Source organism: Rhinatrema bivittatum, chromosome 7 (assembly GCF_901001135.1).
Source record: "Rhinatrema bivittatum chromosome 7, aRhiBiv1.1, whole genome shotgun sequence".
Taxonomy (NCBI): domain Eukaryota; kingdom Metazoa; phylum Chordata; class Amphibia; order Gymnophiona; family Rhinatrematidae; genus Rhinatrema; species Rhinatrema bivittatum.
Window position 1 is genome coordinate 35,268,660 of NC_042621.1, and position 17,286 is coordinate 35,285,945.

Below are 17,286 nucleotides of genomic sequence, written 5' to 3' on the forward strand. Positions count from 1 at the left end.
TTAGCAGGTCCAATGCATGCCTCCTCCCATCTAGTCTCTATCCTGTGAAGGACAATGACAGAGGATCTGATTTTACTGAATTTTTCTTCTAGCGATTTTGTCAAAGGAAAAGGGCATTGTCTTTGTTTTACTTATTGTGACCCTTTACCCTCCCTGTATGTGCATCTTTGCTCTTCTCATCACCCTGGGTTATCAGTCCTCAATTTTTTTTTTTAGTTAGGCTGTGCACATAATTTTGTCAGTGAGCTTGGTAGGGGGCTGGGGAGGACTGTCCCCCCATGCCCTCTCACCTACCTAGGGCAGCATCAAGTGGCACAGATGAGACGGCTCTGGAGTGATGCAGCGGATTAATAAGGCCCTGCACCATAGTTCCCTCTAAGCTGAACGCGAGTGACTGCTCATACATTTTGGAGCAATTGCTCACAGGTTTTACATGGTCGCTCACATCAATTTTTTTTTGTGCTACATACAGAAATGCAAAGCTAATACTCGTGCTCAAAAATTGCTAGTTTAAAAAAAATAGTTGCTCACATGAAAATTTGCACACGCAGTCACTCCCTGGAGGGATCACTGCGGCATTGGAAGTACCGGCCTTGTGTTGCTCACAGGGAAAAGGAGTCCAGGGCAAGCGTAGCAGGATCGGATCCCATCTGTAGGGAGGGGAAGAGAGTCAGCTATGCTTGTGGAAGCGGCCGAGGGGGCCCTTAATCGATGCCACACTTCTGATTGCTTGTTCGTGCCAGTACAAGCAGCATATTCAAAGCTCTCAAGCTGGCACTTTCTGGCTGCTGATCTTGTGATGCATAATATCGGCAGTCAGGAAGTGCTAGCCATGCTGGTACAGAGTGAAGAGTAATTTGTAGTGACCAGCTGTGCACTAAAAGCTCTTCTTGCAGACGCAGCTTGATGTTTCTGCTACTCTCCTTCCCCTCCTCTTCTCTCCTCCACTGTGTGCCTCTTTGCTTGTTCCTCTCATTCCTCCTGTGTCTCTGCTCATCTCTCCCCATCTGTCTGAGCTATTCTCTCAGCTCCTCTGCTTTTGTCTCTATTTCTCTTGATGCATTTTTTTGTTTTTTTAAGGAGGCACCATGTCAGGCTGCTTTGGCTCTGGAAATGTAGGGACCAAAGAGAGGGCAGAAAGCCTTAGGAGAAATTCTCCCCACTCTCCTTAACAATTTATTTCCTTTCTGTTGACAAGGGGAACTGCATAGGAGTCCTGCTGAATCCATGCATTTACTCCAAGGCCTTGCAGTATACTTAAGACCTGGACATTGTTTATTAGCAAGGGCCTGCACTTGAACATTAAAAGGAAATCTTCCATTTTTTTTCCATTCCTACTGGTAGAGAGCTCAAAGATTGATCACAAATCTTCCTTCTGCTCCCCTCCCTACCCCAACCAGGGCTGGGTTCTTCCTGACCGTTAAAGTCACTCTCAAAACATTCCCCCAAGAAACACAGCACGCCTACAGGAACTTCAACCTTGGTTTTCCCTTTATGCATTTTTCTCTTCTATCTCTAACAATTTAAATTCTCCTTAGATTACTGAAAAATAAGAGGTAGCTATGTCACAATTCTACATTTCAGTGTTATCATTTATCTCCTGAAACTTATGGTAAAAAGCACATGCCAATTAAACTGCATTCTGAAGAACAAACTACTTCATTAACATACTGTACTAAAAGCTGTAAAGACTGAATGTAAACTAATATGCACACTGCATATTTTATCCCAGTCACACCCTTTTAAATCTCCTTTTCCTACCATGCTGGGTCAAACCAAGGGTCCATCAAGCCCAGCATTCTGTTTCCAACAGAGGCCAAACCAGGCCACAAGAACCTGACAATTACCCAAACACCAAGAAGATCCCATGCTACTGATGCAATTAATAGCAGTGGCTATTCCCTAAGTAAACTTGATTAATAGCAGTTAATGGACTTCTCCTCCAAGAACTTATCCAAACCTTTTTTGAACCCAGCTACACTAACTGCACTAACCACATCCTCTGGCAACAAATTCCAGAGCTTAATTGTGCGTTGAGTGAAAAGGAATTTTTTCCAATGTTGAGATTACTTACCTGATAAAGCTTTCCAAGACACAATTTAATGACACAATCCAAGGACACAACCCAAGGACTCCTCAAAACATTCAGCCATTAATCATGCCATTTGTACATAACTTGTAATGTGACTTGTATATCGTTTAACCATTTATTCTTTCCTTTTTCTTCCTCTTCACCAAGTTCTGCCACCCTTGTTAATTGTAACTGTACTTTCGGTCACCTGAGTTCTAGTTTGATGTATTTAATGCACTCCCGTTTCATGTAAACCAGCAAGATATGTTCTCGTGATTGCCGGTATATAAAAACCTTAAATAAATAAATAAAATAATCTCCTTTTCCTTAGTGTATGCAGATGGACTCAAAACAAGTGGGTATAGTGTGCTCGTGCTAGCAGTTGGAGACGGATCTGACGTCAGCACGGGTACATATACCCCCACAGGAAGTGTAGCAATTCAGTAATCTTCCTTGCAAAAGCTCTTATGGATATATGTGTGACTGACCGATCGTTTTAAATGAACAGGATTACCCTGACCAATTGATGGTAGCTGGAGAATTCCAGTGTTCTCAACCGGAAGGCGTCGACACCCGGCAGGGTGGAAGCCCTATATAAGCAAACATGGCTTACCGTGAGTCGGCGAATCCCCATGTATACCGGCAGCCGGGCGGGATGCTGAGTCCATCTGCATACACTAAGGAAAAGGAGATTATCAGGTAAGTAATCTCAACATTTCCTAGCGTGTAGCAGATGGACTCAAAACAAGTGGGATGTACAAAAGCTACTCCCGGATTGGGCGGGAGGCTGCCCGAGGTCTGTTTAGGATTGCCCTCGCAAATGCTGTGTCCTCCCTGGCCTGAACGTCCAGACGGTAGAATCTGGAGAAGGTATGGAGGGAGGACCACGTTGCCGCTTTACATATCTCCGCAGGCGACAGCATCCTAGTTTCTGCCCAAGAGGCCGATTGCGCTCTGGTAGAATGAGCTGTGACCTGTAGAGGTGGTGGTTTTCCCGCTTCTACGTAGGCCGCCTTGATAACTTCTTTGATCCAGCGGGCGATGGTTGGCCTTGAGGCCACTTCTCCTTGCTTCTTCCCGCTGTGAAGGATGAACAGATGGTCCGTCTTTCGTACTGCTTCTGACATTTCCAAGTATCTGGCAGGTATTCTGCCGATGTCGAGATGACGCAGTATTCGACCTTCTTCTGATTTCTTCAACCCTTCCGTGGTTGGCAAGGATATGGTTTGGTTGAGGTGAAATTGTGAGACTACTTTGGGTAAGAAGGAAGGAACCGTGCGAAGATGGATAGCCTCTGGAGTGATTCTGAGAAACGGATCACGGCAGGACAGTGCTTGTAGCTCTGAGATGCGGCGTGCTGAACATACAGCCAGCAAGAACACCATCTTCAAGGTCAACAAATGGAGAGACAGGCCTCGAAGGGGTCTGAAGGCGGATCCCACCAGAAATTCCAACACTAGGTTGAGGTTCCACAGGGGCACTGGCCACTTCAGTGGCGGACGAATGTGTTTGACTCCTTTCAGGAAATGTGAGAAGTCTGGGTGTTTGGCAATGGTGTTGCCGTCACTCCTGGGACTGTAGCAAGACAGCGCTGCTACCTGAACCTTGATGGAGCTGAGGGACAAACCCTTCTGAAGTCCATCATGATAGGAATCTTAGCGGCATGTGAATTGGTGCTGCGAGAGTCGCACCAGACTTCAAAAACTCTCCAAATCCTGATATATGTCAGTGATGTGGAGAACTTGCGTGCTCGGAGGAGTGTGTCTATTACCGGCTCCGAGTATCCTCTTTTCTTCAATCTAGCCCTCTCAATGGCCAGACCGAAAGAGAGAATTGAGCTGGATCCTCGTGGAGGATGGGACCTTGCAGCAGCAGGTCCCTGTATGGAGGCAGAGGTAGAGGATTCCCTGCCAGTAAGTCTTCTCATGTCTGCGTACCAGGGTCTTCTTGGCGAGTCCGGGGCCACTAGAAGAACTAGTCCTCTGTGCCGCTGAATCTTGTGTATAATGGCGCCCAGCAGGGGCCATGGAGGAAAAGCATATAGCAGGATCCCCTGAGGCCATGGCTGTACCAGGGCATCGATCCCCTGGGATAGAGGATCCCGCCTGCGGCTGAAATACCTGGGTACTTGAGCGTTGGACCTGTCCGCTAGTAGGTCCATGCCCGGCGTCCCCCACTGATCCACAATCATCTGGAAAGCTGTGGGCGACAGCTGCCATTCCCCCGGGTTTAGGCTTTCTCTGCTGAGGAAGTCTGCCGTGGTGTTGTCCTTCCCAGCGATGTGGATGGCGGAGATGTCCTGGAGATTTGCTTCCGCCCAAGTCATCAGGGGGGCTACTTCTAGGGATACCTGTCGGCTTCTGGTTCCGCCCTGTCAGTTGATGTATGCCACTGTGGTGGCGTTGTCCGACATCACTCTGACCGCTCTGTTTCTAAGTCTGTGGGCAAATCGCAGGCATGCTAGCCTGACTGCCTGTGCCTCTAGTCGGTTTATGTTCCACCCCGACTCTTCTCTGCTCCACCGCCCTTGGGCGGTGAGTTCTTCGCAGTGTGCTCCCCATCCGTTCAGGCTGGCATCTGTCATGAGCAGGGTCCAGGTTGGGGAGGACATTTTTGACCCCCGGCTCATGTGGCCGGGCTGCAACCACCACCGTAGCTGGTTCCGCACTGTGGTTGGTAGAGGCAGGTGTACGGTATAGTCCTGTGATCGTGGGCTCCACCGAGACAGGAGGGTGCGTTGTAATTGTCTCATATGAGCCCGCGCCCATGGTATCACCTCCAGAGTGGATGCCATGAGGCCGAGGACCTGTAGGTAATCCTGAGCTGTGGGCCGGCTGGCGCTCAGCAGGGCCTGCAGATGATTCCGGAGTTTCGACTTCCTTTTGGAGGTCAGGCTGACCTTGTCTTCCTGGGTGTCTAATTGAACCCCTAGGTATTCCAGAGACTGAGAAGGCTGTAGGGAACTCTTGTTCAAGTTTACAACCCATCCTAGGCTTTCCAGAAGAGCTATAACTCTGTTGGTTGCCTGGTGGCTCTCCTCTGGTGACTTCGCCCGGATCAGCCAATCGTCCAGGTAGGGATGGACGAGGATTCCCTCCTTCCTGAGGGACGCTGCCACTACTACTATGACCTTGGTAAAGGTCCGCGGCGCGTGGCTAACCCAAAAGGTAAAGCTCGGAACTGGAAGTGTTGGTCCAGGACCTTGAAGCGTAAATAGCGCTGATGATCCCGATGGATTGGGATATGCAGGTAGGCTTCCGACAGATCTAGGGATGTGAGAAACTCCCCTGGCTGTACTGAATTCTTGACAGACCTCAGAGTTTCCATGCGAAAGCTGGGGACCCGTAGGTATCTGTTGACGGACTTGAGGTCCAGAACGGGCCGGAAAGTGCCCTCCTTCTTGGGCACGATGAAATAGATGGAATAATACCCAGAATTCATCTCCCTTGCAGGCACTGGGATTATGGCCTTTAGGGACAGGAGCCTCCGCAAAGTAACCTCTAGGGCAGACCTGGACAAGGGGCGGCCCGCGGGCTGAATCCGGCCCGCCTACGGTCTGAATCCGGCCCGCCCACTGCTGAGAGCAGACGGGGAATGAGGCACGCTGCCTTCCCTTGCAGAGGGAAGGCAGCAGTTCATTCTCCGCTCCCTCGCTCCCCGATTGGCCGGCCAATCGGGGAGCGAGGGAGCGGAGAATGAACTGCTGCCGGCCAATCGGGGAGCGAGGGATCTGCTGGCCAATCGGGGAGCGAGGGAGCGGAGAATGAACTGCTGCTGGCCAATCGGGGAGCGAGGGAGCAGAGAATGAACTGGTTGTTTTTTTTTTACAGCGTCCGGTGGGGGGAGGGACTTCGCTCGAGTTTCTTTCCTACATACCGGTATGTCACAGTTCCGCCTTTCGTGGTCTTTTTTCAGGGGTCCCCAACCACCGGTCCGCGGGAGTTTTTTGCCGGTCCGCGGCGCGTGCTCCCGGTCTCTCCCACTGCCGTTGCCGCTGGGCTGTCAGTACGTTCAAGCCCAGTGGTAACGGCAGCGGTGTTAGAAGTGTGGCACCCGCGGCTGGCCTTTTCTTCTTCCCGCGCCTGCACCCCCCTCCCGTGACCTGGAACAGGAAGTGATACACGGAGCGGTGCGCGGGAAGGAGAAAGAGCCGTGCCGCATCGGCTGCAGCGTCGGTCCCCGAGCAATTAAAGCAGCCGGTAATCGAGAAAGGAGTCAGCAGCATGAGCCTCCCGCGGCCGATGGGATTCTTCTTTCTTGGCCTGCGGGGGCTGCTGCAGCTCCCATTTGTGCTCGGGGGGGGGGGGGGGGGGGGGGGGGGAGAGGAAGTGAGTAAGAGAGAGTGAGAAGCAGCCAGCCTGCGTGTGATTGAGAGCATGTGTGTGAGTGAGAGAAACTGGTCAGAGCGCTGATGTGTGTGTGTGTGTATGTGAGAGACAATGAAAGTGATTGCTCAGGGAGATGACTGATGTGTATGTGAGAGTGTGAGACATTAGTCAGGGAGGTGACTGATGTGTGTGTGTGAGAGAGAGAGAAAAAGCATGGAAGTGAGAAGTCTGGGTATGTGGGAAAGCATGAGCGTAAGAAGCCTGGAGTTGTGGGATTGAGAAACCTGGGTGAGTGTGCATGCATGAGAGAGAGAGACTGCTTGGTAAGGAGACTGTGTGTGTGAGAGAAAAAGACTGGTGTGTGTGAATGTGAGAGAATGTGATTCAGGGAATGAGAAGCCTGTGCACGTGGAGAGTGAGCATGGAAATTAGAGAGACTGGTGTGTGTGTAACAGAGAGAAAGTGATTATGGGAATGAGAAGCCTGTGCATGTGAAGAGAGTGAGCATGAGTGAGAAACCTGGGTGTGTGTGAGACACAGCATGGGAGGGAGAAGCATGTATATCTGAAAGAGAACATGGGAGTGAGAGACGTGTGTGTGTGTGTGTGTGTGTGAGTGAGATCAGGTGACTGGTGTGTGTGTGTGAGAGAGAGAGAGAGAGAAAGTGATTATGGGAATGAGAAGCCTGTGCATGTGAAGAGTGAGCATGGGAGTAAGAAACCCGGGTGTGTGTGAGACACATCATGGGAGGGAGAAGCCTGTATATCTGAAAGAGAACATGGGAGTGAGAGACGTGTGTGTGTGTGTGTGTGTGTGAGTGAGAGAGAAAGAAAGTGATTTTGGGAATGAGAAGCCTGTGCATGGGGAGAGAACAAGCATGGGAGTGAGAGACTGGTGAGTGTGTGAGAGAGAGAGACAGAGAAAGTGATTATGAGAGTGAGAAGACCATATATGTAAGTAGAACACGGGAGTGGGAAGCCTGTGTGTGTGTATGGCATGAGAGAAACTGTTCAGGAAGGTGACTGGTGTGTGTGTGCCAAAGACTGTTTGGGAGATGATTGGTGTGTGAGAGACAGAAACTGGTCATGGGGGCATGACTGGTATGGTGTGTGTGTGTGAGAGACATGGGCACTAAGGAAGAGGACCATAAGTATAGAGCTTAGCTTCTACTGCTGCTTCTGGTGTGTACCACGGCCTGCAGGGAAGGGGAGTAGGAGAGCTGCTGGAGGGGGTAAGTAAAGGTGGCTTTAAGTTTATTTTTCTTGACTGCCATTTTAATTGTGTGATGTCTGCTTTTTTGAAATATTTTATTGGTGTTTGGAGAATGTTTAATAGCTTTTATAAGTTTTTAATTGTTGGATGTTATTCTGTTCATAGCTGTTTTGAAACATTTATTCTGCTTATTAGTATAGTTTTACAATTATTTCTGTGTGGGGATCTATAGTGCTTGCTAGTTCTGTTTTCCTAATAAGAGGTGTATTGGTTTTTAGGACCTGATTTAATATTTGTAGTGTTGCCTTTTCATAGATAGGGTTGCTCCTGTTTGAGTGTATTCCATAATTCAGGTGTAACTGTGTGCGGATTAGTTTATGTGCATTACTACAGATCCTGGGAGTATGTTAGGTCGGTTCTGTGTCTGTTACCGAGATGAGATATTTTGCTAGCATGTAAGCGTTTGTATCGGTCTTATTTGTTGTGTTTTCTCAGAGGACATGCATTGGTGGTAAACTGCTGTCTTTTCATAAGTAGGGCTATTGAGAACTGAGTTAATTATATTAGTCCGGCCCTCTAAAACCATCCCAATTTCTCATGCGGCCCCATGGGAAAATTAATTGCCCACCCCTGCTCTAGGGCCATCCTCTTGATGGGCGAACAAGGAGATTCTACGAACCTGTCCGGCGGGAGTCGAAGAAAATCCAGGTAATACCTTTCTCGGATGATGGAGAGTACCCACTGATCTGAGGTAATCTCGACCCACCTTCGGTAGAAGAGAGATAGCCTGCCCCCTATGGCTGCTACCCCCGAATGGGTCGGCTGATTGTCATTGTGGGGTACGGCCGGGACCTGAACCCGAGCTGGTTCCCCTCTTGTTGTGCTTAGGCCGAAAGGACTGGTTCCTGGCCTGCGAACGAGGTGCTTGGTAGCGAGTCCTGTAAGGGTTGAAGCGCTGAGAGGTTCTACCTCTGGATGGTCTAGGAAAGGGGCGCTGGGTCCTCCTTGACCAGTCTTCTGGTAGACGGGGTAATGGGGAGGCGCCCCATTTATTGGCCAGTTTCTCAAGGTCGCTGCCGAACAGGAGGGACCCCTCAAAGGGCATTCTCGTGAGGCGTGTCTTTGAGGAGGAGTCGGCGAACCAATTACGTAGCCAGAGCTGTCTCCTGGCCGCCACTGAGGATGACACTCCTTTGGCTGCCGTACGGAATAAGTCGGAGGCTGCATCAGTGAGGAACGAGAGAACTGATTCCATTTCTTCTCCCGGGGTGTGGTTCCTAGCCTGTGATAAACAGGAACGTGTCACCACGGTGCAGCAGGTCGCAATTCGTAGGGACATGGCTGCCACCTCAAAGACTTGTTTCAGAATGGCGTCCATGAGCCGGTCATGTGTATCCTTAAGGGCCGTCCCCCCCTCCACCGGAATGGTGGTGCGCTTCACAATTGCGCTAACTATGGCGTCTACCTGGGGGCACGCCAGCTTCTCCTTGGTTGCCGGGTCTAAGGGGTACATGCTAGCCAAGGCCCGACCCCCTTTGAATGAGGCCTCCGGCGTATTCCATTCCAGATCGATTAACTGCTGAGCTACTTGTAGGAGGGGAAAATGGTGAGACGTTTGGCGCAGGCCCTCTAACAGGGGGTTCATTCTAGGTTCTTTTGGGGCATCGTGGCCCGGAATAGCCAGCTCAGACAGGCATTGAGAGATCAGGCCTGGGAGATCCCCTTTCAAAAAGAAGCGCCTCATGGTCCGATATGGTTCAACCCCCGAGGGCAGTTCTCCCTCCTCGGGGGACTCGTCGTCTTCCTCAGGGCAATCTAAATCCCCATAAGTGGGGGTTCCGGGTGGCACGTGGCCGTGCCTAGGCCTTGAGGGTCCAGGGGCCAGGTCATCCGGTACATATGGACCCGCTCGGGGAGCAGCCTGCATTGTGACAAAGGCATGAATCCCCTTGAACAATTCCACCCAGGAATTGTTCAAGGGAATTGCTCAAGGAAGTGCACCCGCTGCCTCTGGGCCGCGCTCGAACTCGTCTCGCTCGGGGACCAAGTCCACGCCGGGACCGAGGCTGCCTCTATGCCGTGCCCGAGCCCTTCTCACTCGGGGGCTAGGTCCCTGCCGCGAGCCGGCCATCGGACTGAGGCCCTTACCTCAGAGGGACCACGGAAATCGCCTCAGGGAACTCAACTGGGGGAGGGACCGACTGGTATCACCGCAGGAGTGCGGGGCTCATCTTCAGGTAGGTTTCTTCTATGAATTTGGTTGTGTAGAATTTGGAAACACGCTCAGCGAGCGTGAGGTAGCTCCAAACTGCTTTGGAGACAGAAATTACTGAATTGCTACACTTCCTGTGGGGGTATATGTACCCGTGCTGACGTCAGATCCGTCTCCAACTGCTAGCACGAGCACACTATACCCACTTGTTTTGAGTCCATCTGCTACACGCTAGGAAATTAGTCTTAAATGTGCTACTTGCTAACTTCATAGAATACCCCCTAGTCCTTCTATTATTTGAAAGTGTAAATAACCGATTCACATCTACTCGTTCAAGACCTCTCATGATCTTAAAGACCTCTATCATACCCCCCTCAGCCATCTCTTCTCCAAGCTGAACAGCCCTAACCTCTTCAGTCTTTCCTCATAGGGGAGCTGTTCCATCCCTTTATCATTTTGGTTGCCCTTCTCTGTACCTTCTCCATTGCAACTATATCTTTTTTGAGATGCGGCGACCATAACTGTACACAGTATTCAAGGTGCGGTCTTACCATGGAGCGATACAGAGGCATTATGACATTTTCCGATTTATTAACCATTCCCTTCCTAATAATCCCTAACATTGTTTGCTTTTTTTTTGACTGCTGCAGCACTCTGAGCCAACGATTTTAAAGTATTATCCACTATTATGCCTATTCACAGTGTCAACCAAGGCATCACTGAGCCTATTTTCACTACAAACACTTTCAATAAAAGCTCATCCTGCTAAAAGGGATATTTTGCATTTAAATGTAAACAAAGCACAGTAGACAGCTCTTCCTCTCTTTGCCTGGGGTTTTGTTTTTGTTTTTTTTAGCATCGCCGTTGCTCTTTGCAGAGTTAACCACTTCATGCCGTTGTACTATGGGTGTCTTTCGGTGGTCCCTCGTTCTTCAGTTTTGCCTCTCGATAAGAAAATTATTTCTCACCTGCTAATTTTCGTTCCTGTAGTACCAAGGATCAGTCCAGACCGTGGGTTATGTCCCCCGTCCAGCAGATGGAGTCAGAGTAAACTTCGGAGGGTACTGGCATATAAGCTGGTGCACCCTCCCCAGAACCTCAGTATCGAGAATATCAAAGCTGCTAAAACTGAGAAGGATGGATCAAGCTTAACAGAACTGAAACTGTTGAAAACTAATACTGGAATGTAACTTGCAAATAGAATTGTCAACCATCCCCAGAGGGAACATAGAGGACGAGCAACGAGGCCCAAACCCCAAGAGAGAAAACCAGAGAAGACTGGAGAGATAGGACGAGCAGGCGTTACCCCCAATCCTGAAAAAAGAACCAGGGGGTCGTCTGGACTGATCCTTGGTACTACAGGAACGAAAATTAGCAGGTGAGAAATAATTTTCATTTCCCTGTACGTACCAGGATCAGTCCAGACCGTGGGATGTACCAAAGCTTCCCTAAGTCGGGTGGGTCCCTGAGAACCCTGCTCGGATCACCCTGTCACCCAGAGAACCTGAGTTGGAGTCCGGCAAATGAAGCCGGTAGTGTCTGGAGAACGTGTGAAGGGACTTCCAGGTAGCTGCTCGACAGATTTCTTGAGCTGAAACGCAATGGGATTCCGCCCAGGAGGTCGACTGGGCACGCAGCGAGTGAGCTTTAACCTCCGCCGGGGGGGCCCGGCCGGCGCCTATGTACGCCGAAACCACCGCCTCCTTGAGCCACCTCGCTATCGTAGTCTTCGAAGCCTGGGAGCCTTTCCTGTTACCAGACCAGAGGACGAAGAGATGGTTGGAGACCCGGAAGTCTTTAGTCACCTCCAGGTAACAAAGTAGGGTACGCTTGACGTCCAGGTGCCGGAGGGACCTGGGAGCATCCTCCGGGAAGGACGGAAGCTCCACTGTCTGATTCAAATGGAACGCTGAAACTACCTTGGGTAGAAAGGAGGGGACCGTGCGCAATGAGACCCCCCGAGTCCGTAAAGCGTAGGAAGGGGTCCCTGCAGGAGAGAGCCTGGAGCTCAGAGATACGATGCGCTGAGCCTATAGCCACCAAGAAGACCGCCTTGAGCGTGAGATCCTTGAGAGAAGCGTGTCGTAGCGGCTCGAAGGGGGCCCCCGACAGAACCCGGAGGACGAGGTTGAGATTCCACGAGGGACAGAGATTCCGAACCGGAGGTCGCAAGTGTTTAGCCCCCCTGAGAAACCTCGAGATGTCCTGATGAGACGAGAGGTCAGGCCGTCCCGCGGTTCGAACGAACGATCCCAGGGCGGAGACCTGTACCCGCAGAGAATTGTAGGCGAGACCCTTGTCGAGCCCATCCTGAAGGAAGGCCAGAATCTGGGCGATCGAGGCCGTGGACGCGTGAGATCCGTGGGCGGAGCACCACACCTCGAAAACCTTCCAGACACGTACATAAGCGACCGATGTCGAGACCTTGCGGGCCTTGAGGAGAGTGTCTACGACTGGGACCGAGCAGCCCTTGTCCTGGAGTCTCCGCCTTTCAAAAGCCAGGCCGCAAGACAGAAGTGTTCTGCCTGGTCGGAAAATACGGGTCCCTGATGAAGGAGCAGAGGAAGATGGGTGAAGCGAAGGGGCCCGTCCACCACGAAGTTGAGCAGATCTGCGAACCACGGGCGCCGCAGCCACTCCGGAGCCACCAAGATGACCGTCCCTTGGTGATTCTCTATTCTCCTCAGCACCTTGCCCACCAGGGGCCAAGGTGGAAAGACGTAGAGCAGGATCCGGGTCGGCCAGGGGAGCACCAGGGCATCCACCCCCTCTGCGCCGTGTTCCCTTCTTTGATTGAAGAATCGAGGAGCCTTGGTGTTGGAGAGCGTGGCCATGAGATCCATCGCCGGAGTCCCCCAGCGCCTGGTGATGAGTAGCATTGCGGCGCCAGAGAGGGCCCATTCCCCGTGATCCAGAGTCTGGCGACTCAAGTAGTCCGCCTGGATGTTGTCTACACCAGCAATGTGTGAGGCTGCCAGACGCGTGAGAAAGCGCTCTGCCCAGACCATCAGGCGAGAGGCCTCGAGGGCCACTTGTCGACTCCTGGTGCTGCCTTGGCGGTTGATGTAGGCCACAGTGGTCGCATTGTCCGAAAGGACTCGTACTGCCCGGTTTCGTAGGAGAGGGAGAAAATGCTCGAGTGCCAGCCGAACCGCTCTGGTCTCCAGACGTTGATGGGCCAGGATGCTTGGTCCTTTGTCCACTGTCCCTGTGCCGAGCTCTGTTGGCAGACTGCTCCCCAACCGGTGAGACTGGCATCGGTGGCGACTACCACCCAATCCGGAGTCTCGAGGGGGAGCCTTGGGCCAGGTTCCTTGGGTCCAACCACCAGCGTAGGCTGTTCCTGGCGAGTGGGAGAACCACTTGATAGTCCCGAGACACGGGTTTCCACCGAGACAGCAGGGCCGCCTGCAGGGGACGAAGATGCTCGAATGCCCATGGGACCAGGTCTATTGCAAAGGCCATGGATCCCAAGATCTGTAGATAATCCCAGGCCGTGGGCTCCAACAGCGCCCCGAAACGCTGAACCTGTTCCCGAAGTGCTTGCGCTTTGTCCGGGCGCAGAAAGACCTTGCCCTGAGTTGTGTTGAAGCGGGCTCCCAGGAAGTCTAGGCACTGGGAGGGCCTGAGACTGCTCTTGGTGAAGTTCACTACCCATCCGAGGGACTGGAGGAGATGTACGACCCTGTCAACTGCGGCCACCCCCTGCGAGAAGGACTTCGCCCGGATGAGCCAATCGTCCAGGTAAGGATGAACCAGGATCCCTTCCCGCCTCAAGGCGGCCGCCACTACCACCATGATCTTCGTGAAGGTCCTGGGGGCGGTCGCCAGGCCGAAAGGAAGGGCCTGGAACTGATAGTGCTGGTTCAGAATCTTGAAGCGAAGGAACTTCCGATGAGCTGCCAGGATCGGAATGTGCAGATAGGCCTCCGTGAGATCGAGGGAGGCGAGGAACTCTCCCTGATGGACCGCCGCGATGACAGAACGCAGAGTCTCCATGCGGAACCGGGATATCCGAAGTGCCTTGTTTACTTCCTTTCGTCCCATCCTGGACCTCAAGGTGCCGTCCTTTTTTGGTACCACGAAGTAGATTGAATAATGACCCAAGCCCACCGCTCCGGAGGGGACGGGCGAGATGGCCCCGAGGTCCCGGAGCCTGTCTAGGGTCTGCTGTACCCCCAGCCGCTTGAGACTTGAACTGCAGGGCGAGAAGATGAACCTGTCTCTTGGGGTGTGAACAAACTCCAACGAGTAGCCTTGTCTTAGAATATCCAGGACCCACTGATCGGTGGTGATGTTGGCCCACTCCCTGTAGAAAAGAGAGAGACGGCCCCCGATCAGAGGCAACGGGGAGTGGGTTGGCCTGGCATCATTGAGGAGTCTTGGAGGAGGCACCTTGTGCTGAGGCCTCCCTGGGAGGCCGGCGACCACGAAAGGGCCGGGACCACGACTGGGACCTGGAGGAGGGTGTCCGACTCCCCTGCTGCCTGGAGCCCCTGTAGCGGCTTTGAGTGCGAGGCCGACTCCTGGAGGAAGAGGGAGGACGATACGACCGTTGACTGTCCTCAGGGAGGCGGTGTACCACATTTTCCCCCAGGGATTTGATAATCTGGTCCAGATCTTCACCGAACAGGAACCTGCCTTTGAAAGGGAGAGCACCCAGGCTGGATTTGGAGGAGGAATCCGCCGCCCAGTTGCGAAGCCACAAGAGGCGTCTGGCCGAGACTGCAGAGGCCATGGTCCTCGCCAGGACGCACAGCAAGTCGTGAAGGGCGTCTGCTCCGTAGGCCATGACGGATTCCAGCCGATCTGCCTGGGCCGCCTCCTCCGGAGGCAATTGCTGTGAGGTGAGGAGCTGCTGGACCCAACGGAGTCCAGCTCTCTGAGTGAGGGAGCAACAGATCGCTGCCCGTACTCCCAGCGCTGCAACCTCGAAGACCTTCTTGAGGCAAACTTCCAGCTTTCTGTCCTGCAGGTCACGGAGCACGGTGCCTCCTGTGACCGGGATCGTGGTCCTTTTCGTGACCGCTGAGACCGCAGAGTCCACCTTCGGGACCTTGAGGAGGTCCAAGAAATCTCCCGGTAGGGGATAAAGCTTGTCCATTGCCCTACCGACCCGGAGTGAGGCCTCCGGGGTGTCCCACTCTCACACCAGAAGCTGTAGAAAGGCATCGTGAATTGGAAAAGTCCAAGCCAGGGGACGCAGGCCCGCCAGTAACGGGTCCCCCTTCTTACTGGCAGAGGCAACGGTGGGAGCCGGGGGCCCTGAGGCTCAGCTGGAGGATCAAGGTCCAACTCCTGCAGGACATGGGGGATGAGGTCCATGAGCTCTTCCTTGCGAAAGATCCGGAGAAAGCGGGGGTCATCGCAGTCCAGGTGAAAGGACGAGAAAGGGTAGTCAGCCGAAGGCAAGGGCAGGTCTCCCCCCGGGTCCGGGAGCGGAGCCCCTCCTCCCCCCCCCAGGGGTAGGGCAAGATGCACCCTGGGCCCCCCCCCCCCGAGGGTCCCGGGGTTGCGCCCGCCGCGTCCGCTAGGCGAGGGACCTTGCAGGGAGATGGAGTCGAGACCGGGCCCCCCGGTTGCTGAGTAGCCTGCAAATAAGCCGTGTGCATAAGCACAACAAATTCGGCTGAGAAGGTAGGGGGGCCCGGGATGGGGCGCGGGGGGGTCCCCTGGAGGGTCCACAGAGGGCAGCGCGAGACCCTGGTGAAGGGACGGCAGCGACGAGCCTGCAAGGTCCTCCGGAGCTCCCTCTGTGTCTGAGAACGAGCTCTCTTCCAAGTCCAAAATGGCCGCCGCTGCCCCCGGAGGGGGACGGGGCCATCCCTCGAGGATCGCGGCGCTCGGCGGGAAGCGGTGGCGAGATCGCCTGGAGTGCGGGGCTGCTCTCCCCACCAGGGAGACACCTACATCAGAGCCCCTCTCGCGATCCTCCCGGCCCCGGGCCACCGCCGGCGGAACAGTGGGCCTGGGGGGAAAGAGCGGCAAGCGCAGGAAAATTCGACGCCGAGACGCGCCGAGGGAGGAGCGGGAAAGGAGACCGCCTCCGCTCTACTCAGAAGCCCCCCCGGCGGGAGCAGCAGGGGAATGACACTTCCCTGTGCATTGGCCCCAGGGAATGTCACTTAGCGGGGCCGGCCCCACCAGCATCCACCCCCTGCTCCACCAGCAAACGACGACCTGCACCGGAGAAAGAAAACCCCCACAGGATAAAAAATAACAACTTACCCCCGAGACAGAGGGGAGAGAAGGAAAAGACTGGTAAAACAGCCCTGCTGGCAAGGAGATAGGGCTTCAAGGAGCCCGGTAAAGTAACAGAGAATTGTAACTTTCACTGTTTTTTTTTTATTTGTTTTTTTTTTTTTTTTACTAACACTGCGAAAGTGCTGTTCCTAACTTGATCCAACCTGAGAAAAAATAAGAAAGAGAAAATGTGGGAAATGTCCACCACACAGGGGGAACACAGAGTTCCCCTACTCGCATCTGCTGGAGTCAGAGAGATACTGGGATTCTGGAGAGGGTGCCAGCACCCTTATATGCCAGCACCCTCCGAAGTTTGCTCTAACTCCATCTGCTGGACGGGGGACATAACCCACGGTCTGAACTGATCCTGGTACGTACAGGGAACAATAGTTACCCAGGGTTCTCTCTCTTCAGCACTGACTGTGTTGCATCCGTCGGTGCTAGATGGCTTCGCCCCGTTTGCCTCACCTTGTTCACAGCTCCTCCCGCTTACCTAGGAAAGATGGCTGCTGCCGCGTTTACAAGCCAACCTCTCCGGCGTCCCCGCAACAGCTATGGTGTAGCCTCCCGCCATGCTCCTCCTAGGTACCTACTAGGGTGTGCGCGAACCACCCAAGTGTTTATTCCAACCTCGGGGGCGTTCCCCTTTGCTGACGTCACGCCATCCGGGTATATAACCTATTCTAATTTGCTAGCTCGTTGAGTTAGCAAGGACTCGAATCCATTCCTGTCTACGCTACTCTGCCGCTGAAAGCTCTCTCTCTGCCCTTCGGGGTAACTGCTAGCCTGGGTAACTGCTCCTCAGGGGCCCCTCTGCTTTATTTCAGGTGCCTTACAGGGAACAGGTACTCGCTCCTCGAGGGCCTGCTGTCCATGCCTCGGTGAGAAGGGCTGCCTCTGCAGAGGTCCCTGAGACTGCTATTACCAGACTGCCTCACTACTGCCATCTCTGGTGGAACTCTTCAAGCTGTATAATAAAGAACTAATCTTGTGTTAGTGCATTCTGAGTCTAGCCCAGTACTGTGGCTCCTCCCCGTGCGCATGGTCATCTGCCACAGTACCCAAGGATCCACCCTAACACCACTCAACCATAACAGACTGTACCCAACCCCAAGCCTCAGGCAGTAACAGGTTCCCTAAAACTAGAAATATGTAAAGCTTTTTCCAGCAGAGCGAAACATGTTAACATTAATTTGTCTACTGTTAAGATATACAGGTTA

General features: G+C 53.1%; 1 protein-coding gene across 1 annotated transcript in view; it reads right to left on the reverse strand.

The window, feature by feature from the left end:
- The window catches only part of PDP2 (pyruvate dehyrogenase phosphatase catalytic subunit 2), a 94,910-nt gene that overhangs the window by 23,613 nt on the left and 54,011 nt on the right, over window positions 1-17,286 (reverse strand). The window lies entirely within an intron of this gene.